This window comes from Schistocerca serialis, chromosome 4 (assembly GCF_023864345.2).
Source record: "Schistocerca serialis cubense isolate TAMUIC-IGC-003099 chromosome 4, iqSchSeri2.2, whole genome shotgun sequence".
Lineage (NCBI taxonomy): Eukaryota > Metazoa > Arthropoda > Insecta > Orthoptera > Acrididae > Schistocerca > Schistocerca serialis.
Genome location: NC_064641.1, coordinates 400,876,912 through 400,902,315, shown reverse-complemented (window position 1 = coordinate 400,902,315; position 25,404 = coordinate 400,876,912).

Sequence of the window (25,404 nt, the reverse complement as noted above, 5' to 3'; positions counted from 1 at the left end):
AAAATAGTCACTCTGGCGATGAACACATTTCTCCCAACGAGAGACCAGTTTGTTGACACCGCCAGTGCGGAGTGGTTGACTTTGTTGGTGGAACCGTAATCTCTCCTCTGCCAGCACTGCTTCATCCAAAGTGAAGTTCTCGAACGTATTCATTAAGTTTAGGAAACAGATGAAAATCGGAGGGTGCCAAGTTGGCACACTACGGTGGATGATCGATGACGACAAAGCCAGAGAGCTGGATTTTTGAAAATATCACAGCACTCGCGAGTGGTCTGTCACCGTAATGCTGAAGGAGAGGACGCTCCACGTGTAAACGAACTCTTCGAATTTGTGAAATTCGATTCCAGCACGCTGTTTCCGAAGAACCGTCACAGTTACGAGTACATTAAACACTGCCATGGTATAAACTACAAGTCGAATTCGAAGCACTCTAGCGACAGGAGTCGCAACTTGAGTCAGTGAAGATGGAAAGTCGATCGACTAATAACTTATGTCACGTGGTATCTCAGCCGACACTGAGAACAGATTAAAAATTGCAAGGATTACTTTTCATCACGTCCGAGTATATACGGTACGGCGAAGAATTCTGCGAATGCCAAGAAAGAAATGGGCATCAGAACAGGCAAATGTCTAATGTTTGAAGTGCAGAACAGGAAAAGTAACAGATAGTCTTCACTGATACGTCTCTCGCACATTTGTAAGAAACTTCGATGTTGAGGAGATGATACAGTTTAACCTTCGTTGCTTATACAGAGGATGACAACGGTTTTTATCTTCCTGGACACAATTACATTAGTTATACACGGTGTTCGGAAATTCCCAATACAAACTTCTAGAACTTGTAGAGGGACGTGAGTATATAATATTCTAAAGAGAAACCCATGTTCGGAAACGTGTCGTTTCCGTGCTACAGCCTTTTGAAAACATGTTTGCTGGGTAGGTATGAAACAGCGTAGTCATGGTGGGGGGTGGTCGCATCGGATATTTCGGGTTGGGAATCCCAGGAGGGAAGGCAACATTCTTTTAGAGGACCACTATTGCGAAAATTTAGAGAACCGGCATTTGAAGCTGCCTGCCGAACGATTCTCCTGCTGCCAGCATACACTGCGTGAAAGGACCACGAAGATAAGATATAAGAAATTAGGGGTCATACGGAGGCATACAGACGGTCTTTTTTTCCTCGCTCTATTTGCGAGTGGAACGGGAAAATAAACGACTAGTGGTACAGAATACTCTCCGCCACTCACCATATGGTGGCTTTCAGGGTAGCTATGTAGAAACAGATCAGCTGATATTATTTGATGTCTAACGTACCTCTATGTCCTGGTTCGAGCCTCATTAGGTGTCTATGAGTGTTAGAGCAACATGGTTGAGTACCCATTTGCAGAACACACCGACATAATCCTTCTGAATGGTAAAAGTCGCGGTAATGGAAGAGCTGCCCGTCGCCTGTATCAACATCGTTTTCCACAACGTCCGACTCCATCGAATACCCTTTTCGCCACAATTACGCAGTAGTTAAGAGAAAGGGTACCTTCACCGTCAGCAGGCGTGAGTGTGGTTCTCCAAGGAGGCGCCACACACTCGAATTGGAAGAGGCAGTACTGCATCTTGTTGAACAGAACACGTCAGCTAGTACACGAGAAATTTCTTTGGCTATTAGTTAGTGGAATTGTAAAAGTTGTCTCGTTACCAACATGTTTACAGTTGGTTGTAGCACGGAAACGGTATGTTTCCGAGCATGGTTTTCAGTCCGATCTATTACCTAGTAACTTCCCTCTGCAAGACCCAGAAGTTTATAGGGAGAATCTCCGAACATCCTGTACAAATTTTAACACTTGAATTTCGGTAGAAATAACAATGGCATTTGGCGTTTCATATCAATGTGTACGTGAAAAAAACGGAAGTCACGCAGTTTCTCACAGTTCCTTTTAGTCCAAGCTATATTTTACTCGTTATAACCTATGGCAGCGCTCGCGAATCAATAGTTTTGTTATGATGAGTGATGGTGAGTGAGTAAGCTGCTGCAAGTGCAAAAACATCAGCTGCCTTCATATGTCTGTTCGCTCAGGAAGGCATAGCGAATGATGTGCTCCCTGTTCCTCCCAAGCTGCACCAACACACGACGTATCGGCATGCGCAGCGTTGCTGCCGGTAAGTGTGTATAGAGGGGCAGGGGCAGGAGCAACTGTACGTTGTACAACACTCACATTATGCAACAAATAGTGTGGAAGTACAGATTAAACAGGCCGCAAATTGAATAAGCATTACTTTGAATTTTATAACAAAGGACACATCGACCAATGAAAGTATTTTCCAAAGTATGATTACATGTCAAAAGAGTAAAGAGCTTTAAGGAAGACTAAATCTTTTTCCTTAATTCGTGTAATATTTTTCAAATCAATAAGTATCTTGTACTACACACTTTCTAAAGTAGCCTACGGACACCCTCAGGCTCCAAGCGACCTCCATACAAATTTTCATCGAAATCACTTCAGTAGGCTAGTCCAGAAAACGTAACAGACAGAGTTACTTTCACATTTGTAATATTAATGTGAATAAAACTTAAAATCACAATATTTTTTCCCTTGATCCGATTTTGAGAAATAAAACCTATACGTTGCCCCAAATTATAATTAAGTTACTTGTAATAACCCCGTTAAAACTTCTTCTCGTATTGGAGAAACGTGTTCCGCCCGAAAACCAGACACAGACGACAGTTTTACAGATTTATTGTCAATATAGAAGGTAACAGGTCTATGACCGCTTCGTGAAATAATCTCTAATGGCACAGTGCCCTGTGAAGTATTTTAGTCACTAAAAGCTTGCGAGGTGATAACTCTGGATCAATATTTGATAGCAGTACGTAGTTCAGTCATATATGTTCTTGTAACCTACGTCGTTTTTTCCCTTGTGTATCCACCGTGATATTGTTCTTTAAGCAGCAAAGCATATGGAAAACTGCACACCGAATAAATTAAACGTTCATTTCCTTGTCAAGTCATTAAAAGTAGGAAAATTTACAGCGACTCGAACATGTTGTCTAAACGATGCAATTAGAAGAACCACGTAGAGTGTAAATGGGGAAATGCTGTAACTGCCAAATCTTTCGTTTGTCACGACAATGAAAGAACAATGTATCTGTTACCACAGGATGACAATTATTGAACTATATGAGAAAAATGTAAATTAGTTACAAACTACGGTGTGCACGCAGTTTAATAAACATGTAAACGCCACTACAGATATTCGCATTTAGTTTAGGAGATGTTCGATATGCCTACCATCCTTGGCGATGATGTGGCCCAGACGAATAGTGAAATTCTGCATGACCCGCTGAAGTGTCGGAGCGTCGATGGTGTCGATGACATCCTGAATGGCTGTTTTCAGCTCAGGAATGGTTTTAGCGTTATTGCTGTACACCTTGTCTTTAATGTAGCCCCACAAAAAGGAGTCGCATGTATTCAGATCCAGAGAACATGGCGGCCAATCGAGGCCGATGCCAGTGGCCTCTGGGTACCCCAGGGCTAGAATGCGGTCCCCAAAGTGCTCCTCCAGGACATCAAATACTCTCCTGCTTCGATTGGGTCGAGCTCCGTCTTGCATGAACCACATCTTGCCGAAATCGGCATGAAATTTACGTAATGAGAGATAATTACTACTTGCCATACTGGAATTAAAGCATGAATTCTCGTTAAAACTGAATTTGGTGCCGTGAACAGTCTTCCTCATAACGTGAGAAAAACGCATACTTAAGTCACACAAGCCGTATTTTGCAGCAAACTTAGTGCCCTAATTTCATGTGGTTGCGGATCATACAGTCCACACATTAAATCTTGATCATCAGCGTTTATATATATTTAAGAAGTCTTGCAGGATGGAAAAAATTACTGCCTCTTCTTATGGTTGCAGGTGAAAGTAATGCGTGGAAATAAAAAAATATTCTTTGGCCTATTATAACTAGTAATATTTATATATTTTTTTCATTTTTTATCACATTTAGCATTCACGACACTCATTGTTGACGCAAGAGTAAAAATTACACGTCCTTTTTGTGTGAGATCTAAAACGGGCTACTCTCTAGCGAGATTGGAAAAAAAGTTGTTAAAACTTGAATATTCTCCTGACATTGTTCTTTTGTTACAAAGATGATTTTAAAAGCCTATCTTAGCCGTCCGTCTTCTTTGGCGGCGTACCAATTTTTATTACTAATGAGGAAAAGAAAACATTCATATAAATTGATATTGCGAGAAAAAAATAAAAAGGTATTACACATCCATTATGCTATTTAGCTAAGGTATATTCTTGGGCCTATTATAACTAGTAATATTTATATATTTTTTCTTTTTTTATCACACTTAGCATTCACTACACTCATTGTTGACGCAGGAGTAAAAATTACACGTCCTTTTTGTGTGAGATCTGAAACGGGCTACTCTCTAGCGATATTGGTACAAAAGTTGTTTAAAACTTGAATATTCTACTGACATTGTTCTTTTGTTACAAAGATGATTTTAAAAGCCTATCTTAGCCGTCCGTCTTCTTTGGCGATGTACCAATTTTTTATTACTAATGAGGAAAAGAAAACATTCATATAAGTTGATATTGCGAGAAAAAAATAAAAAGTTATCACACATTCAGTAAGCTATTTAGCTAAGATATCATGTAATTTCAGTGTATTTAAAATGTAGGTTATAATTCACAAATTTCGAAAAGGACACATATCTCTTGAAAACGTTTTGATGATGCAAGTTTTTTTAATACTAACTAAACTACGGGTAAATAACGCAGTAGTTGCAGTAGCTACTCCGAAATTGTCTTCAGTATAGTGTAATAGTAACATTACCCAGAAGTAAATTTTAACTGCATTCCGTGAAGTTTAAACGTTTTCACGTTTTCCCGTTCATAAATTATCATTCACATATTGAGTATACATGTTCGTCTTTCTGAAGAATCCACGGTTTCTAAAGTTCCGGGAGAATCTGGAACAGTGGTCTGTTTGGAATGTTAGGTCAGACGGGAAGGCCCATTACCTTACGTCTTCCTGTCACGGTCAGAGAACCGCAGAGAGAACGAAGGCGCGCGGAGAAAGTTTTGTGGACCTGCGTGAGCCGACACAGTGACCTGTTGGTCCAACGAGAGTGCTGCGGATAACATTTTGGCCGCACTTCCTAATTTTGTAATTTTTATTTCGTTATTCTGTCATCTGTTTTGAGATTCATTACTTGAGGAACTTCCCTGCAAGCGTTTCATGTTTTCGAAGTTTTACTTTTTCTTCTGGACTATTATAACATATTGTCCTTGCTGCTATTGCATTGCGTCCCTTGTGTTAATCATGACATAAATTGTTTGACCACGGATTATTCCTGCAGTTAGTTCCCAAGTAAGGTAGCACCACAATGTCCGTGCCTATTTAGTCGTACATCTGGGTTCATTAGTCAATAACAAGACATGCCCGGATACATCAAGGTAAAATGCCAAGCAAGACTATAGTTTCTATAGTATGTATCGTCGACTCATTTCTTTTTGGCTACTACGAAAACATGGCATCCAGTGTATAAGACAAAAAGTATTCTTTGTAACGTTAAAGACGATCTTTGACTTCGAATGCTAGGTGTGTATCGCATTCTACGCGAAAGTGGGAAGTCTTACGTTGAGCATACTGTCAGAAATGTCGACGAGAGATGCAAAGGAACATCAGTGTCACACTCGACTAAAGTGGGCGGCCGTTGTGGCCGAGCGGGTCTAGGCGCTTCAGTCTGGAACCACGTGACCGCTACGGTCGCAGGTTCGAATCCTGCCTCGGACATGGATGTGTATTATGTCCTTAGGTTAGTTAGGTTTATGTAGTTCTAAGTTCTAGGGGACTGATGACCTCAGATGTTAAGTGAAATAATGCTCAGAGCCATTTGAACCATTTTCGACTTAAACGAACTAGCAAATCAGCTGAGATCTGCCTCGCTTATAATCACGAAAGGAAACACGATGAAGCCAGTATCGTGGAGTTAATGCCAAGTTTCTGCTAGAGCATAATTAAGGAGTCTGTCGAAATGAACGTGTCAGAAAAGCAAATAAGCAGAGATGAAGATTTCAGTTTAAAAACGCTTGGGGTTCGGCACTCGATTTATTAAAATCTCGCCGACCACCACGTCCATCAGAGCTGGAAAACGCATCAAAGGGCGCATTGGATGTCGGGAATCGAACTTGGCTATAAACAGCGGCGTAAGACCATCAGTAGCTGATGGTCTGGTTGGAGTCAAATGGTTCAAATGGCTCTGAGCACTATGGGACTCAACATCTTAGGTCATAAGTCCCCTAGAACTTAGAACTACTTAAACCTAACTAACCTAAGGACATCACACACACCCATGCCCGAGGCAGGATTCGAACCTGCGACCGTAGCAGTCCCGCGGTTCCGGACTGCAGCGCCAGAACCGCTAGACCACCGCGGCCGGCAGGTTGGAGTCCAGGCAGCGAGTACACACTACAGCAAAACACAGCATCTGAAGAAGACGACTGCGTCGCTCGTCGAAATGTTGTGCAGAAAATGGATACAACACCTTGGCGCAACACCAGGAAGCTTACTGTTAATTGGAGGCAAGAGGTAGCTGCCGTGCAGAGAGAGTGTCTATGTCACCACAGCGAACGGAATACTAAGGGCAGTTTATTACCAGTCACGGTTGCACATAATTTTAGATGAGTGTTTCCAGTCTATATGGTTATCTTAAGATGTTTAGCCATCACAAAGATCTAAAGATGGCAGCATAGTATAATTGTCGTCATCCTGCAGATGACACGTATACCCGTGACTGATGGAAGAAAGGGACAGAATCTGTCCGGAAAACATTCTTTCTCCAACTAAGCGTATACAGTATTTCGACATTTGTAATCAATGTAACGTTGTCATACTAACTGGTAGGTTTTACCTAACATACTTCTGTTATACGTACATCTACATACACCGTATACTCCGAGAGCCACTGTATAGTGCCTAGGGGAGGGAACACCGTACCAGAGTTATCGATTTTACATCTTATTCCATTCGAGTATTGAGCAAGGGAAAAATGGCTGTCTACATGCAGCTGGACATGCACCTATCTCTTTCATGTTATTTGCAAATCCTTGCGCGAGATGCGGCATCGTAACTGTTGCACGATTTTCTTCGAATATAGGTTCAACAGCGTCGTCAACGAAAACTCTCGTAGTGCACGGTGAAAAAAGGAGGAAAATAATTTTCATATTTCTTCATTGTATGGTAGCTGGCAGCCTTCAGCTGGTCACACGCGAGTGGTTTAAGCGTCTATGAGGTCACAACGTCTCAAGCTGTCTGAGTTTTTTTGCGTTATTTCTGTAACTGTAGAGAAAAAAATTCAGCGTACGCTATCAGCTTTTGTATTAATGACAGTACATTTACAAAACTTTTAAAATGCGGTTCAAAAAGTTCTTAGATCCTTTGAAAAATACATAGATCTTTTTGGAACTTCGTGATATATAACAGTTGGATCTCCCGGTGTAGGCATGTCCGAATGAGAAGTTACGTAGACAGCTGAAAGGGGTAATCACTGTTCGCACGGGGGGTGGGTGGGGGGGCGGGGGGGGGGGGGGGAAGGATGCAGAGCTTTTCATGTTGTTAACAGAAACTGAAAGTTGTTGCAGGAAGCCAAAAATATGATATGTGGCGCCGCTGCTGGTGAACGATCGGTGAACCGAGTAGCTTGGTCGACAGCAGGAGGCAGCCGATGGTCGGGCTGGAATGAGACTGCCGCTAGAGAATCCGCCGGCGCAGAAAAAGTTTATGAAAATAGAAAAAAAAAATGGTATGTCCTGTTCGTATCTGATTGTGAATTGGTTATGATCTGTAGCCCACCAAGCATGACACATTGCGAAATTTAAATGTAACGATTGATTGTAAAGGAGGGCTAATGATTTTCAGTGGCACCTGGCTGTACGTATTATAGATAAATACAATTGCGTGAAATTTAATTTCCGCTGCAAGAGATTCAGTAGCTTGGCTCTGAATGCTTTAATCTGCTGAACCACAGTGATACTATCTGACTCTTTTGGAAGATTGAGTTGTCGGAGCTAAATTTGAAAGGAGGATTGACGGTATTTTTTTTTCAGGTGATGTTCATTAATTTCTGTAAGTGAGTTGCTCTTAGAAAGTTGCAATTTTACTGAGAAATCGTAATATTCAAGTTCGCTTTCGACAGTTTCCTTAGCTGAACGAAGTCAGATTCTTATGATAATTTACGGACTTATTTACTATTAAATAGTAATCGTTCTTAGGGGATTTAATTCAAGCCCTTTTTGTGTGGGAGCTCCTTGAAATGCCTTTCACATCATGAAACTTCTTGAAGTCCAGCGGTGCCGTGGGTAGACAGAAATAAGTTCCCCCAGTGCATGAGAAAGCCGCTTAATAGGTGATCCGCCACAAGAATTAGCTGGTATTAAGGAAAGAAGTTTGTGGAATCTCCCTAAAACAAGTGCCTAACAGGGCGCCCTCCCACTGCACTCTACTTAGTTTCAGGCACACTCTGTTACGAAGTGTTGAGCCGATTATGTGCCTCAGGCAAGCTCGCGTTGTGTGAGACACTCTTTGTATGTTGTGTTACAGCTGGCTGGCACCAATACGACCGAGGCACAATTCTGACGGCGCCGATACGTGCGCAGGACGCTATGCGACGTGCCAAAAGGCATGTGTAATGGGAACATTTCTTAATAGCCGTTGCTTTTATGGCACCCGTGGTCTAGGGATAGCATCTTCCATTACAGTACGAAAACGTCCTCGGTCCTGGGTTCTAACACAGTCACCATTTAAATTTTGAGTAAAATTCATCATCAATCGAAATCAAATAAGGCAGGTGTATAAAACACTCTATCAGAATTTCTAAAATCATTCGGGAAAGTGGCAACAAAGCAAGTACTCACGCTGGTGTCTAAAATGTGTGAGGCTTGCGATATACCATCTGATTTTCGGAAAAATGTCATACACATAATTTTGAAAACTGTAAGTTCTCACAAGTGCGAGAATTATTGCACTATCAGCTTATCGAGTTATGCTGACAAGAATAGTATACAGAAGAATGGAAAAGAAAATTGGAGATGTGTTAGATGACGATCAATTTGGCTTTAGGAAAGGTAAAGGCACCAGAAAGGGAATTCTGATATAGCGGTCGATAGTGGAAGCAAGATTAAAGAAAAATTAAGACACGTTCATGGGATTTACTTATCTGCAAGAAGTAAATGGTGCAAGATGTTTGAAATTGTGAGGAACGTAGGAGAAAGCTGTAGGAAGAGATGGCCAATATTCAGCATCTACGAGAGCCAAGATGGACTAATAACAATCTAAGACCAAGAATGAAGTAGTCGGATCAACAAAGGGTGCAAGACAGCGATGTAGTTTTTCGCCCCTACTGTTGAATCTATACGTGAAAGAAGCGATGTTGGAAATAAAGGAAAGATTCAAGAGTGGAATTAAAATTTAGTTTTAAAGGATATCAATGATATGGCTGGCTGATGACATAGGTATCCTCAGTGAAAGTGAAGAAGAATTATAGGTTCTGCTGAATGGAATGAACAATCTATGGGGTACAGAATACGGACTGCGAGTAAATCGTAGAGAGTCGAGAGTAATGAGAAGTGTTAGAAACGGGAGTAGTGAGGAAACAACAGGACTGACGGTCACGAAGTAGATGAAGTTAAGGAAATCTGCTTCCTAGTCAGCAAAATAACGCATGGTGGACGGAGGAAGGAGGGCATCAGAAGCAGAGTAGCACTGGCAGAAGAGACATTCCTGGTAAAGACAAGTCTGTTACGATAAAAATAGACCTTAATTTGAAGAATAAATTTTTGAGAATGTACGTTTGGAGCACAGCACTGTATGGTAGTGAAACTTGAAATGTGGGAAATACGGAGGAGAGGAGAATCGAAACATTTGATACGTGTCAAAAAAAAAAAAAAAAAAAAGTTGCCTTTAATAATACACTCCGAATAGCGTCGCAGGAGCCGGACGAGATTGGTATGTAGCTACTGGCGTGTACTGAGTCAGCGGAATGCTTAGGCTCCAAAACAACAGCTCCGCATTTCGGCGAGGCTTGGTGGCTGGGCTAGCAAATACCGCACTGGATCCGAGTCGGCTGGTAGGAACGCCCCAATTTGAACCCAGGATCTTCAAAGAATGACTGAAGTATCAGACGATGGCATCTATGGAGCGATTTCGCCTCGACTGATCGACCTCTAAGTCCGAAACCAGCAGTCTTAGCTGACCTCGTCTAGTTGGTGTAGCTGTTCGATGAGGCTGTGGCAGCTTATCTCCGTATTCGATCGTTTATGGCGTCGGTCGCATACACGGCACCCCCGCTTGCGGGAGGACTGGTAGCAATCATACTCGCTCGGGCTGGGTGTGTTGTGACAGAAGCCAGGCTCCCATAAAATAGACACCTCTGGGAACGCCATCTAGTGCTACATCGTGCAGCATTCTGGTCCATCACTGACGATATAACGACGCGTTGCAGAGATGGCCCTCATACCCCTTAGCTGGTTGCGCAGGCCTGCCTGAAGATGATAATGCGCCAGTGCGTATGGAACATAGTATCTACCGAGGTTTCTTATTCACTACTGGACAAAAAGCCGAAAAAGTTCCTGTCTCAAAATATTTGGTGTATTGGATCTTGTAGCTTAACGAGTCTGAGGAGGATCCCGAGACTGCAGTGGAACATAGCAGAGAGTTAAGTGAGTTTTAAATCTGAGTACATATAAACAGAAAACTAGAAGATGGGAAATGGTTTCCGCTAAGCAAATATGATATACTCATGCTCATAAATTAGTGTGGTGCCACACAACGTGGCTCTACACAAAACTGGTGCTAATAGCATAGGTACATAGAGAACACACACGACACACATCTGTAAGTCCCCGGTATTGGTGATAAGTTGAGAAAACCGTTCCGAAACACATGTGCAACAAAAGGCCACTGTTTCCTGCGCATGTACCCCGACATCAATATGGGATATGATAACCTTGCACGCGTACACAGGCGGCACAAAGGGTTGGCATACTCTGCATCAGGTGGTCGAGCAGCTGTTGAGGTATAGCTTCCCATTCTTGCACCACTGCCTGTCGGAGCTCCTGAAGTGTCCTAGGGGTTTGAAGACGTGCAGCGATACGTCGACCGAGAGCATCCCTGACGTGCTCGATGGGGTTTAGGTCTGGAGAACAGGCAGGCCACTCCATTCGCCTGATATCATCTGCTCAAAGGTACTTCTACACGATGGCAGCTCGGTGGTGCCGTATGTTATCATCCATCAGGAGGAAGGTGGGACCCACTACACTCCTGAAAAGGCGGACATACTGGTGCAAAATGACGTGCCGATACACCTGAGTTTCGCTGTCAAAGACATGCAGGGGTGTACGTGCACCAATCATAATCCCACCCCACACCATCAAACCACGACCTCCATACAGATCCCTTTCAAAGATATTAAGGGGTTGGTTTCTGGTTCCTGGTTCACGCCAGATGAAAATCCGGCGAGAATCACTGTTCAGACTATACCTGGACTCGTCCGTGAACATAACCTGGGACCACTGTTCCAATGACCATGTACAGCGTTCTTGACACCAAGCTTTACGGGCTCTCCTGTGACCAGGGGTCAGTGGAATGCACCTTGCAGGTCCCCGGGCGAATAAACCATGTCTGTTCAGTCGTCTGTAGACTGTGTGTCTGGAGACAACTGTTCCAGTGGCTGTGGTAAGGTTCCGAGCAAGGCTACCTGCAGTACTCCGTGGCCGTCTGCAGGCACTAATGGTGAGATATCGGTCTTCTTGAGGTGCTGTACACTGTGGACGTCCCGCACCGTAGTGCCTGGACATGTTTCCTGTCTGCTGGAATCGTTGCCATAATCTTGAGATCACATTTTGTGGCACACGGAGGGCCCGTGCTACGACCTGCTGTGTTACACCAGCCTCCAGTCACCCTAATGTTTTACCCCTAATAACGTCATCAATATGTGTTCTTTGAGCCATTTTCAAGACACAGTCATCATTAGTACGTCTGAAAACGTCTGCACACTTACTTGCTGCACCGTACTCTGACAGGCACCAACACACCTCTGCGTATGTGGACTGCTGCCAGCGCCACCGTGCGATGACCGCAGGACAAATGCACCGCATGGTCATACCCCGAGGTGATTTAAACCCGCAAACCGCCCACCAGAGCGTTGTTTCACCATGTATCAGCATAATCCTTAATTTATAAGCATGAGTGTAGATATGATAAGATAATCACGAGCGAGCGACTGTGTTTTACCGGCAGGGCCATTACAGATGGCCTCAGCACAGCCGCGATGGACTACAAATGTATGTATTCTAAGGTATACGGCTGCCTAACGAAAGACATAATACACACTTTAAGAACCTGAAATGAGGATAGGAAGACTGGTAGAGTAAATGCAAGAACGCTAAGTCAATCAACGGAATGCAGTACACCATAAACGTAGAGGTTGAGAACAAATGAACTATGTGAAAGAAGAAACGTAAATTTGTTACAAACTACGGCGTGCACTCTCTTATTCAACATGTAAACGTCAGTCTGGAATCGCGCGACCGCTACGGTGGCAGGTTCGAATCCTGCCTCGGGCATGTATGTGTGTGATGTCCTTAGGTCAGTTAGGTTTAAGTAGTTCTAAGTTCTAGGGGACTGATGACCTCAGATGTTAAGTCCCATAGTGCTCAGAGCCATTAGAACCATTTTTTGAACCTCCTGAAGTGCTGTTTTCAGCTCAGCAACGGTTTCGGGTTTATTACTGTACACCTTTGCTTTAATGTAGTACCACAAAAAGGAGTCGCAGGTATTGAGATGCGGAGAATATAGCAGACAATCGATGCCCACGCCAGTGGCCTCTGGGTATCCCAGAGCCAGAATGTGATCCCCAAAGTGCTCGTCCAGGACATCAAACACACTCCATCTTCGATTGGGTCGAGCTCTGCCTTGCATGAAGCATATCTTGTCGAAATCATTGTCACTTGGACAATGGGGATGAAATCATCTTCCAAAACCTACGCGCACACTTCGTTAGTCACCGAGCTGTCAATGAATATAGCACTGATTATTCCGTGACTGAGCTTTGCTCATCACACAGTCACCCGTTGAGGGCGAAGAGACTAATTGATCGCGAAATGCGGATTCTCAGCCCCCCAAATGCGCCAGTTTTGCTTATTGACGAATCCATGTTCGGGCTTCTTCAGCAAACCAAACCATAAAGCGCATATTAATTCCCATATGCTCCGGGGCTAACAGTGCAGTTTGAAAGTTCTAACGCAAACCGTTCAGAAGTTATGACGATTTTATTTCATATAGTTTAATAATTGTCACCCCGTATTTACAAGCAAAACATTCATTCCAACACAAAACACAAAACTGTGTAATAAATAATTTTATGGTACACAATAAACGATATGTCCGGTAATGGCATTGCTCAGTAGCTATCATCGCGACAAACAACAAATGTTACATTGCCGTTAAATATACTGTAATATTAAATTTATACAGGGTTTCGGTAATTCCCATTACAAACTTCTAGGACTTGTAGAGCGAGTACATGATATTTTGAATAGGAACCCGAGTCCGGCAACTTACCGTGTCCGTCCAACAGCCGATTAAAACCACGTTTACTAGCTAGGTCGTCACGATAGGGTTTTTAATGTTGGATCTGCTGATTTAAGGCCGCCCGGTGCGGCCGAGCGGTTCTAGGCGCTTCAATCTGGAACCGCGAGACCGCTACGATCGACGGTTCGAATCCTGCCTCGGGCATGGATGTGTGTGAGGTCCTTAGGTTAGTTAGGTTTAAGTAGTTCTAAGTTCTAGGGGACTGACGACCACACATGTTAAGTCCCATAGTGCTGAGAGCCATTTGTACCATTTTTGCTGGTTTAATTTGACGTCGGTCCTACCTCTCTGACCTAGTTCGAGCCTCATTCATGTGTTTGTGGGCGATAGTGCAACATGTTTGAATACATGTTTACAAAATACACCGACACTATCCTTCTGAACGGCGAAGTACACGGTAATGGAAGAGCCTCTCGTCCTCTTTACCTAGATCGTTCTCCACAACGTCCGACTCCATCGTATACCCTTTTCGCTACAGTTGCGCAACGGCTTCGAGAAAGGGTACCTTCACTGTCAGCAGACGTGACCCCGTCGCTCCAAGGAGACGCCGCACGCCCGAATTGCAGGAGGTCATCTGCATCACATTGAGAGGACCTGTCAACGAGTACGCGAGCAATTTCTTTTGCTGTTAGTAAATGGAATTATAAAATAAATTATGTACTAGGTCACACCTATTCAATTATTTGTAAAATTAGTCGCTTTGCCAACATGTTTTCAAATGGCTGTAGCACGGAAGCGGTACTTTTCTGGACATGCGTTCGAATTCAAAATATTATCTACTCACTCCCCTCTACAAGTTTTTAATAGGAATTTGAGGGTACACTGTATATCGAAGGGTGTCAAAAATATCGTTCTCTGCATTTACACTGATAAAATGAAGCAGAATGTAGGTCTTAATATATCGATTGATTAACCTATGACCTATGCTGATTATAATATGAATGAGGGTGAGCTAGAAGAGCAAATATGTCGATGTTAATGAGATACGTAATTAAAATGATAAAAATTGGGTATCAGCAGACACATCATGAAATAATCTGTCAATCAGTATATCTATTTTAGTTACAGAATCATTAGTGTAGGAATGATGTTCCATTTGCACAAATGTCAAAGTGTTATACGAAGTGTGTAATGTAGGGAAGAGTATCTCGAGCTCGAATTGGCTGAAGCGGCATGATGTTGGTGGGTGTTGATGATGGAAGAGGTGTTCTTAGGAGCAGAAGGGACGAAGAGGGATAACAGTTCGGGACATCGGTCGAGGAAAGGGGACTCTAGCTTTCTGTCATCGGGGAGTACGGGAGAATGATATGACATATGTAGAGACACTGAGGATCGCTTGTCAGATCTAAATTACGGGCATCTAAGAATGCCAGTGAAAGAATTTTTGTGTTGAGTTCACGTCGTGGATTGGTCTGTTTGGGGACTCTTTCAACTCTCGTGTCACAGTAGGTACCTCAAGGGCTGTTATATATTTCAATAATTAACTATATTTACGTATAAAATAGCATGTAGCATCAACATTCAGTAGATATTTAGACCTTACTGAATAAACAATCTGCTCTCGCTTCCCACGCCCGGGTTCCCGGGATCGATTCCCAGCGGGGTCAGGGATTTTCTCTGCCTCGTGATAACTGGGTGTTGTGTGCTGTCCTTAGGTTAGTTAGGTTTAAGTAGTTCTAAGTTCTAGGGGACTGATGACCATAGATGTTAAGTCCCATAGTGCTCAGAGCCAATAAACAATCTGCAGTATCACCAATCTCGATTACAGATTTTGCGCTGTTCGCTTGTGTTCATTAATTCATAGTTTGCATATTTTGTTTACTCTCAATTATTCGACCGCAGTATCACCTTTTAATGAAATATTCTGCTAACACAGCAACAGAGTGCAAAACAGACCGTGTTAGGCTCGACCCTAAGATATTTACGAACAAAGGTGTATTCAGAGGCGTACATTTGCCCCTGTGTCTCATTAGAGTGTAGTGACGTCGCAATCTCCAAATATTTTGCCTGTGATTGATTTGAACCCTCCACTCTGCACAACCCTTACCATTCTTCCCACGGTGGTGAAACACAGCTTGAATTACTGTATTTGTTTTCTGAAACGTTCTTACTTGTTAGAAAAATGTGATGATACAGAATTGATTAGTACTGGGAAACTTACTGTATGTGAAGTTAATGGCATTTACGGAGATAGACCCTGCATGTGCCTATGAAACGATACAGTGATTGGTACTTTCACATCGTAATAGCCCTACTCATTCACGGTCTGTAATCAAGCTTAGAACTTCATAGAAGTCTCATGTTCGCCGGCCAGAGTGGCCGTGCGGTTCTAGGCGCGTCAGTCTGGAACCGCGCGACCGCTACGGTCGCAGGTTCGAATCCTGCCTCGGGCATGGGTGGGTATGATGTCCTTGGTTAGGTTTAAGTAGTTGTAAGTCTAGCGGTCTGATGACCTCAGATGATAAGTCCCCTAGTGCTCAGAGCCATTTGAACCATTTGAAGTCTCATGTTCAAAATGGTTCAAATGGCTCTAAGCACTATGGGACTTAACATCTGAGGTCATCAGTCCCCTAGACTTAGAACTACTTAAACCTAACTAACTTAACGACATCCCACACATCAATGCCCGAGACCGTAGCAGGAGTAGAACCGCTCGGCCACAGCGACCGGCTTAGTCTAATGTGCGAGATAAATCGTCCCACTAATAGACTTCAACTGTCAGTTTCGTTTCATTAGATTTACGACAAAAATATTTTTTCTTAGCCAGCTTTTTTATTAATATGTTACTGAGCCGTTTTATTTTGTCTAGGTCTTAACTTATACAGTAATTTCTTATATTAATGTCTGTTGAAATTTTGGTCGTTTGTTGCTCCTGTCTGCTGTATGTAACTTGATAATATTCAACTATTTCGTCTTTCCTTTGTTGCTCCTCGGCATTTCAGTTCCTAACTTTGCACCTTTCGAAATTGTTTTTCAGGCTCTGTATACGGTCCAGTTAAATTGACGTGACCACCGCCTACGTCAAGTGCAGTATCCTCTCACAGACGGCAGGTGACAACACTAGCAGTGGACGATATTCACTACCGGCCATTAAAATTGCTACACCAAGAAGAAATGCGGATGATAAACGGATATTAATTAGACAAACATATTATAGTAGAACTGACATGTTATTACATTTTCACGCAATTTGGGTGCATAGATCCTGTCAAATCAGTACCCAGAACAACCACCTCTGGTCGTAATAACGGCCTTGATACGCCTGGGCATTGAGTCAAACAGAGCGTGGATGGCGCGTACAGGTACCGCTGCCCATCCAGCTTCAACACGATACCACAGTTCATCAAGAGTACTGATTGGCGTATTGTAACGAGCCAGCTGCTCGGCCACCATTGACCAGATGTTTTCAATTGGTGAGAGATCTCAAGAATGTGCTGGCCAGAGCAGCAGTCGAACATTTTCTGTATCCAGAAAGGCCCGTACAGGACTTGCAACATGCGGTCGTGCATTATCCTGCTGAAATGTAGGGTTTCGCAGGGATCGAATGAAGGGTAGAGCCACGGGTCGTAACACATCTGAAATGTAACGTCCACTGTTCAAAGTACCTCAATGCGAACAAGAGGTGACCGAGACGTCTAACCAATGGCACCCCATACCGTCACGCCGGGTGATGCGCCAGTATAGCGATGACGAATGCACGCTTGCAAAGTGCGTTCACCGCGATGTCGCCAAACGCGGATGCGACCATCATGATGCTGTAAACAGAACCTGGATTCATCTACTCGTGCACCCAAGTTCGTCGTTGAGTACACCATTGCAGGCGCTCCTGTCTGTTATGCAGCGTCGAGGGTAACCGCAGCCATGGTCTCCGTGCCGATAGTCCATGCTGCTGCAAACGTCGTCGAACTGTTCGTGCAGATGGTTGTTGTCTTGCAAACGTCCCCGTCTGTTGGCCCAGTGATCGAGATGTGGCTGCACGATCCGCTACAGCCTTGCTGATAAGATGTCTGTCATCTCGACTGCTAGTGGTACGAGGCCGTTGGGATCCAGCACGGCATTCCGTATTACCATCCTGAACCCACCGATTCCATATTCTGCTAATCGTCATTGGATTTCGACCAACACGAGCAGCAATGGCGCGGTACAATGAACCGCAGTCGCGATAGGCTACAATCCGACCTTTATCAAAGTCGGAAACGTGATGGTACGCATTTCTTCTCCTTACACAAGGCATCACAACAACGTTTCACCAGGCAACACCGGTCAACTGCTGTTTGTGTATGAGAAATCGGTTAGAAACTTTCCTCATGTCAGCACGATGTAGGTGTCGCCACCGGCGCCAACCTTGTGTGAAAGCTCTGAAAAGCTAATCATTTGCATATCACAGCATCTTCTTCCTGTCGGTTAAATTTCTCGTCTGTAGCACGTCATCTTTGTGGTGTAGCAATTTTAATGGCCAGTAGTGTACAACGCATGCCTGCGGGGTGGTGAGGGGGGGGGGGGGGGGGGAGGTCGTGGAAAACACTGCATTCGTTGCAACGTGGCAACGGAGCGATTTATCTGACGTCCAAAGGGCTTGATCTCTGAATTTCAGGCCAAGGGAGGAAACAGTTTCCAAACTACTAAGTTTATAAACCGTTCGCAGTGGTTAAAGTATGCTGTGCTTGCCAAAATGGAGCTGTACAAACGTGGGAACTTGGGAACTGTGGTTCACCTGGGGTGAGCGACACATGGGGACATGTGTACGAACGAACAGACGTGCAACGGTTGAGCAACTGACCGCCCAGGTGAACCAAGGGGATTCCAGCAGTGTCTGTTCAAAGCCCGTTCAGCGAATATTGCCGCGTATGGGCCTCTGCATTAGAGGCCTGTTTAATGCACGCATCGTCGGAAAAGGCTGCAATTTTCACGTCAGTACGGTAACTGGACGTCCACTGAGTGGCGACAGTTGACCTTCTCAGGGGAATTACGTTTATGCCCCATAGGACAGATGGCCTGTGACGTGTACAGCGTGAAACATCTGAAAGCAATCACCCTGCAGCAAACGTTGGAAGGGTCTAGACCAGAGAGCAATCCCCGGGGGGATCTCGTCATTCTGGAAGGCACAGTGGATCAACATAAGTAATCATTTATCCTTGAGGACCACATATATTCCTATATGCAGTTTTGTATTTCTGCATCACGATGTCATCTACCAGCAGGACACTGCAACGTGTCACAAAGCTCGTAGTGTACGGGCGTGGGACAAAGAGCACAAGCGTAAGTTATCCCCCTTCTACCAAGCCCCCCCCCCCCCCCCCCCCCCCGGATTAAACGCCAATCGAGAATCTGTGGGACCAGCTCGGTAGGGTTGTTGGTGCTGTGGATGCTCAGAGCAGCTGCAGCTGTTCATGGCACTGGAGTCGGCATGGCTCCACAACCCCGTCCGCAACTTCCAGAACCTCACTGACTCTTCCTGCGCGCCTCTCAGTGCTGAGACCTGTAGAAGAACGCTATTCACGGTTTTGGCAGATGGTCGGGTTAATGCAACTGGACAGCGTTATTTTGCTAGGTATTTTGTAGGTATATTTCAGTCCTATTGCTCATGTTTCTGCAACTACTGATTCGTCTTGAATTCACAGTAGATGCTTCATACTATCAAGTGGTATTTTCTTAACTGAAGAAGTCTATTACTTGCAAACTGTATACAGGCTAAACCTCGAGCCCGAATCATTGTCTTTCACGATGTACACTAATAAATCAAGCTCGCCTCTCTCTAATTAAAATTTCAGTCCAGCACTGTCTACGTCCTGCGTCTCTGTACTGTACTCGGGTTGCACACAACACTTTTTGTAGGTCATGAAAGACACTTAGGGAAGTCACATTTCACTTGTTACCGTGAGATAAATGATACGATCATTCAAAAACTATGGCTTGCTCAGAGAGTAATGGAGAAATGCATCTTGGAATTACAAGAAAAGATAGCAAGACAAATGAATAACGAAGAGATTGGGAAGGGAGACACAATTATGACGGCAATCGAAATTGAATATAGCCGGGTGAGACATGTTGTCACGTGAATGGATAGTAGATGGAGCAAGAAATTTCTGCACTAGAATCCAAGACTACGTTATGCAAAGAGTGTTAATGAAATCAGGAAAGATGCAGGAGCTGCTGGAATGCATACAGCTGAAGGCCTTAATTGAAGGAAAAATCTACAGGAGGGCTTTGTACACCAGCTGATGTCTAATGGCTAGTAACGTAACAAAAATAATAGAAAGTTATAAACTCACGCTGGGAAAGATGCTCCCCAAACTATCAAATAATTACCTTCCACGCTTAAGCATACACTCAGTCTCATTGCAATACTACATAAATATCCCTTACTCACTCAGGCATTCGAACCGCTAACAAGCTAAATATACTTTTAGCTGCATAATTATTTTTATTTACTATGGACGAGGACATGCTGTAAAGCAATGCCTCCGAATATTTTATTCTGTTCTCACTCTCGGCTGAGCTACCATGTCATTCTTATTACTCGGTCGACTTTCCCGCTTCTCTGATGCAAGTTACAACTCTTGCCACTAGAGTACTCCGAACTGTTGTGTGTAACATGATGGTGTCTGATGTGACAATTTCGGTGCTGAAATAGCGTACTGTACTCGAAAGTACGAGTTAGAAAAGTTCGTCGACATATGAAGCACTCTCTCCTTCACCATGACAGTTCCAAGTCCATACAGGAGCGCTACGGCATCTGAAACAGTTCGATGCCTTGCGTCCACTGCCACCGACCATCGTCCATACGTTCCAGACTTGGCACCATTTGATATTTATCTGTTCCCGAAACTTAAGGAGTACCTTAGAGGACTGCATTTTGATAGTGATGAAGCGATGTAAGCAGACGTCAGGTTGTGGCTCCGTCAAAAAAGTTAAAAGTTCTACAGTGACGGTATCAACATACTAGTCTCTCATTCGGAGAGATGTGTTTGTCGTCAGGATAACTAGTTCGGTGAATGAATATGAATACATGAAGAATAAATATGTAGAATGTTAATAAAGTTTGCTTTATTTAAAAACCTTTAAGAATTTTCACATAAAAGATTCGGAGGCATTACCGTTTAGCACGCTCTCGTAGTTTCTTCTTCATTTTTATCAGTCCAAATGAAACCAGATACAAAAGATAATACGCAACACAAAAAATTAACATGAGTTTTTTCATTTAGAGCCTTTACAAAAGCTTTTCGAAAAGTGAAACTCAGAAAACACAAATTGCGAAGGATTTATGCCGAAAAACCTCGTTGCACCTCAATTCGTATTGTTGGTCTTTTATTTTATTTCGCCTAATGCTTTTGCTCACACTCACATTTTCAGGTTTCCGTCACTGCAGGATCGTCAGACTACCCTTCGCGATATTCCACGGTTGATCGTATGTTCCAGCACTTCCAAAAAATTGAAGGATGTTTAGGGCTTAGTCCTATAGGTCGCTAGATACGGATCACAATTCATATAGGATAGGCATGAGGGAAAGACGTTGTGTAACTTACCTCCCACTATATTCTGCTTGATCTTTCATTGAAACCGTTTTCTTTGCTTAATCTGGACATGGATAAGGTACAGCTAATAAAGAGAACACGTTTCTTACGGAACTTGAAAGTTTTGCCTAAAACGAAAACCTCTCCCTTTTATTTAAGAATATTTTTAGAGCTACATTTTTGCTTCCGTCGTTTTACACTAGTTGGCAGCAGCGGCAAGTACTGGTGTAGGTAGTAAGTGTGATTAAGGTTAGGCATTTGTAAACATAACGCCATCAAATTATCACTCGATTTGTGATTTCAAATGGTTCAAATGGCTCTGAGCATCAGTCCCCTAGAACTTAGAACTACTTAAACCTAACCAACCTAAGGACATCACACACATCCATGCCCGAGACAGGATTCGAACCTGCGACCGTAACGATCGCGCGGCTCCGGACAGGTTTGTGATTGCATCATATACACTCCTGGAAATTGAAATAAGAACACCGTGAATTCATTGTCCCAGGAAGGGGAAACTTTATTGACACATTCCTGGGGTCAGATACATCACATGATCACACTGACAGAACCACAGGCACATAGACACAGGCAACAGAGCATGCACAATGTCGGCACTAGTACAGTGTATATCCACCTTTCGCAGCAATGCAGGCTGCTATTCTCCCATGGAGACGATCGTAGAGATGCTGGATGTAGTACTGTGGAACGGCTTGCCATGCCATTTCCACCTGGCGCCTCAGTTGGACCAGCGTTCGTGCTGGACGTGCAGACCGCGTGAGACGACGCTTCATCCAGTCCCAAACATGCTCAATGGGGGACACATCCGGAGATCTTGCTGGCCAGGGTAGTTGACTTACACCTTCTAGAGCACGTTGGGCGGCACGGGATACATGCGGACGCGCATTGTCCTGTTGGAACAGCAAGTTCCCTTACCGGTCTAGGAATGGTAGAACGATGGGTTCGATGACGGTTTGGATGTACCGTGCACTATTCAGTGTCCCCTCGACGATCACCAGTGGTGTACGGCCAGTGTAGGAGATCGCTCCCCACACCATGATGCCGTGTGTTGGCCCTGTGTGCCTCGGTCGTATGCAGTCCTGATTGTGGCGCTCACCTGCACGGCACCAAACACGCATACGACCATCATTGGCACCAAGGCAGAAGCGACTCTCATCGCTGAAGACGACACGTCTCCATTCGTCCCTCCATTCACGCCTGTCGCGACACCACTGGAGGCGGGCTGCACGATGTTGGGGCGTGAGCGGAAGACGGCCTAACGGTGTGCGGGACCGTAGCCCAGCTTCATGGAGACGGTTGCGAATGGTCCTCGCCGATACCCCAGGAGCAACAGTGTCCCTAATTTGTTGGGACGTGGCGGTGCGGTCCCCTACGGCACTGCGTAGGATCCTACGGTCTTGGCGTGCATCCGTGCGTCGCTGCGGTCCGGTCCCAGGTCGACGGGCACGTGCACCTTCCGCCGACCACTGGCGACAACATCGATGTACTGTGGAGACCTCACGCCCCACGTGTTGAGCAATTCGGCGGTACGTCCACCCGGCCTCCCGCATGCCCACTATACGCCCTCGCTCAAAGTCCGTCAACTGCACATACGGTTCACGTCCACGCTGTCGCGGCATGCTACCAGTGTTAAAGACTGCGATGGAGCTCCGTATGCCACGGCAAACTGGCTGACACTGACGGCGGCGGTGCACAAATGCTGCGCAGCTAGCGCCATTCGACGGCCAACACCGCGGTTCCTGGTGTGTCCGCTGTGCCGTGCGTGTGATCATTGCTTGTACAGCCCTCTCGCAGTGTCCGGAGCAAGTATGGTGGGTCTGACACACCGGTGTCAATGTGTTCTTTTTTCCATTTCCAGGAGTGTAGTTATTTTCTATTGAATACGACAACTTACGAGTCCAAGTCTCGTTATTTACGGGAAGTTTTAATTTCCTGTTTTAATATGAAAAACTCTGCTGCCTAATACACATAAAATGCTGGGTAACACCCATGGTGAAACATCCACTGAAAAAGCGTGCAGAAAATGATTTCAGTGCTTCAAGAATGCTTACCGCGACGTCGAAGGGTTGTTTGGGGAAGTACGGGAAGTCGGCTGTGCCTTTTCATAGGGCATTTGCCTGGAGCGATTTAGGGAAATTACGGGAAACCTAAATAATGATGGCCGTACGCGGGACTGAACCGTCGTCCTCCCGAATGCGAGTCCCGTGTGCTAGCCACTGCGCCATCTCACTCGGTCTGCGACCCCCGACACCGGCATGACTGTGTTAAACTCCACGGAGACAATTGCAGGAGACCGTTGGCGAAAGTAATAGATGCGTTTAGGCGAGCATTGAAGGATAAACGGCCACAATACAGCGAAAGACATGAAAAGGTGATTTTGCAGCATGAGAATTCTCGATTCCACATTACCAAACCTGTTAAAACATACTTGGAATCGTTGAAATGGGACGTCCTATTCCATCCGCCGTATTCTCCAGACGTTGCTCCATGGAACTACCATTCTTTTTCGATAAATGGCACACGGCTTGGCTAACCAGCACTTCTGGGCACTTGAACATGTTCAAAACTGAATCGATTCATGGATGTCCTCAAGAGACACCGAGCTTTTCTGCAGTGGGATGCGAATGCTGCCCAGAAGGTGGGACAAAGTAGTGGTCATCGATGACCAATATTTGAAACGTAAATAAGGTTTCCCAATAAAGCCCTGAAATTCGAGAAAAAACGGCGGAGACACAGTTGTAGACCCAATGAAGCTACTCAGTTTTAAATGAAAACTGGTTGCTTTGAGAGGATAATAATTCATACCACTTACTTTATTGGGTTCATAAATAGCATTCTTCGCTACACTCGCTAGACCCACCCATGCTTTCTCCATCTTCTTTTAGTTTTGGCCATCTGAGAACCACGTTAACTCGTGTCAGCCTCGTTTCTTTCGGTCTTTCTCCTTTTCCAGTATTCTTTCATTATCATATTTTGCAGTCTTCTTGCTCTTCTGTCAATGGTTTGGTTCTGGGTCTAGATCTGTCCTAGAAACATGTGAAAGCCTGATTTTATTTAAAACGCCGTGTAGTATATCTACAGTTCCTGTATTTCCATTTCTTCCGGGTCTTTTTGTACCTCTTTAATTCAATGGTCTTTGGTTCTTGTATTCACCAGAAAATATATTTGCTGTGTTAACCACACCTGGTCTATTATAAAGATGTGTCCGAAGAACACACTCCTTCTTTTCTTGATGACATCCGAGAGTCTCTCTGTCCTGGAATAGAGATTTTGTTTCGCTTTTCTTCTAATTTCACCATCTTCTGTTCTTCCGAGTCCGCATGTCCTCCTGAGAATCGTTTTATCCACCATTTATAGTCTCTTAAGACCGCTTATTCTTAATAGGTTAAGAGTTTGTGCTCTGTACAAGGCATCAGGACAGATCAACGTCTTGCAAAGTCTCAATTTTGCATTGACTGAAATATTCTTCTTACTGTTTTGTTTAACCGTGCTCTCATGGTTCCCTTTCTGTCGATCTACTATCTATCCATTCTCCCTGTTAATCTCTCTATTTTCCGAATATTCCCTCCTGTTGTCATTCATGTAGGAGCTTCCTTGATGTCATCCTATTCGGTGTCTTCTCGACAGAGATCTGTAGGCTTGATTTAGTTGCTTGTACGTATTGTTGCGTGGTTTGGTTAATGACTCGAACAGTATCGCAATATCGTTTGCTAGGCGCTTTATCCGTATTCCTATTTTCTTGCACTTCAGTCGTACTTAACCCATTATTCTCCAAGAAACATTGTGTCTCACTAGGTATTCGAGTACTGTTCCAAATTTTAGGGGAGGTGAGTTTGAGTAGCAAATCCAGTGCACTGATTAAACAGACCTACAGACCTTAAGCAACACAACATCCAAGCCTTCAAGGGCCTTCAGATTTAAAAGCGCAGTGAGACAGGGAGACGGACTCTCTTCTTTGCTCTTTAACCCAACCATGCACATAATGGTAGTAAAATTTGGTTCGACTTCCACACTGAAATTTTCCTTTTCTTTTCTGCTTTTCCAAATTAAACTATCACCCAATAACGGTTGACGGGAGCCTTAGTAATTGTTGAACTAATAATATAGCATGCCAACAAAAACAATTGATTCAGCACGGCGGTACTGATTTATTCAGTTATTCCATGTATAATTACGTCCACCCTCCGATTAACCACTTACTGTATT